The following is a 1,473-nucleotide window of genomic DNA, read 5'->3' as shown; positions in this document are numbered from 1 at the left end:
AGGGAAGAATGACGTCCCAGGATTTGCTCGAGAAGCATCTATGGATGCACGCCAGCATTTTGGTCGCTTTACTAGCCGCAGCATCACATTGAAGGCTCATGTTCATCTTGTGGTCAATGATGACCCCCAAGTCTCTTTCTTCTGTAGTGCTAGCCAGCATATAAGGATGCTGCAGGGTTTTTTTTCCAGGGTGGAAAACCTTGCATTTTTCGGTGCTAAACACCATCAGATTCTTGCCCGCCCATTTGCTGAGCCTGTCCAGGTCAGCCTGGATCACCACATTGGCCTTCTTCCAGTTGTTAGAGTAATTTTCATACCTTGTTTTTTGTTTCATATTGATGTTTGTGACAGTTGAACAGCAAGACAATTTCAACTGTGGGCACTTAAGTTAACTCACTCATTTAAGATAAATTGTCATTTTCTGGTGACAAGCATATTCAAAATATTCTTTTTAGGTGTAAAATAAATGAAATAAGTCACAGACATAAATGATTTACACAACTGAATAAAAAGAAGAGAATAAGACTAAATAAGGAATAGTTATAATCTGATCCAAATTACAAGTACTATTCTTTTTCTAAAATATGGATATTCCTATATAATTTTACATAGCTTGTTCAGCCATAACATTTTGCACAATTTTTTTAAATTACTGAAGAAAGCAAGCAAAAAACCTTTACTCTCTTTACACTTACTTCAGTAGTTATGGAAATAGCTACTTATTCTGCATCCTCCATCCTGCAGTCCTCCAAAGGGATTAACAACCTTTGGCTCACGGGCCATACTGAGTCCTTGGAAAGGTTGGATCTGGTCCAGGGCAGTAAGCACAAAGAATCTGGTAGCACACCACTGTCAGCTCACTGTAGATTTTCCTTGAGCACTGAGAGACAAAAAGGTTGTTCTGTGAGACTGTGAGTGTACATTCACTATTAGGGGCACATTTCTCACAGAAAAATCAATCCATCTTTGAACTCAGTATCCTCATGCTCAAGGGAAATCTACCGAGCACCTTTAAAAGGTGAATTTGGGAATAAAAATTCATATACTGGCTGGACACTAAGAACCAGGGACTAATCACTGATATTGTATTTATGGCTTATTATAGTTTCATAGTTAGTAGGGTCGGAAGGGACCTGAGAAGATCATCAAATCTGACCCCCTGCCATGGCAGGAAAGAGTACCGGGGTCAAACGACCCCAGCAAAGTGATTGTCAAGCATTGTCTTAAAGACCCCCCAGGGTAGGAGCCAGCACCACTTCACTTGGAAGTTGGTTTCAGATCCTAGCCGCCCTGACTGAAATAGCGCCTCCTGAATAGCTAGTCTGAATCTACCCCCTGCCAGCTTGTGACTGCTATTTCTAGTCACTCCTGGTAGTGCTCAGGGAAACAGGGACTCCCCCAATGCCTGCTGGTCCCCTCTGACTAGTTTGTAACAGGCCACTAGATCCCCCCTCAGCCTTCTCTTGTGGAGGC

The sequence above is a fragment of the Crocodylus porosus genome, unplaced genomic scaffold (genome assembly GCF_001723895.1).
Source record: "Crocodylus porosus isolate Cpor-Errol unplaced genomic scaffold, CroPor_comp1, whole genome shotgun sequence".
NCBI classification, from domain to species: Eukaryota; Metazoa; Chordata; order Crocodylia; family Crocodylidae; genus Crocodylus; species Crocodylus porosus.
This window is presented reverse-complemented; position numbering follows the sequence as displayed.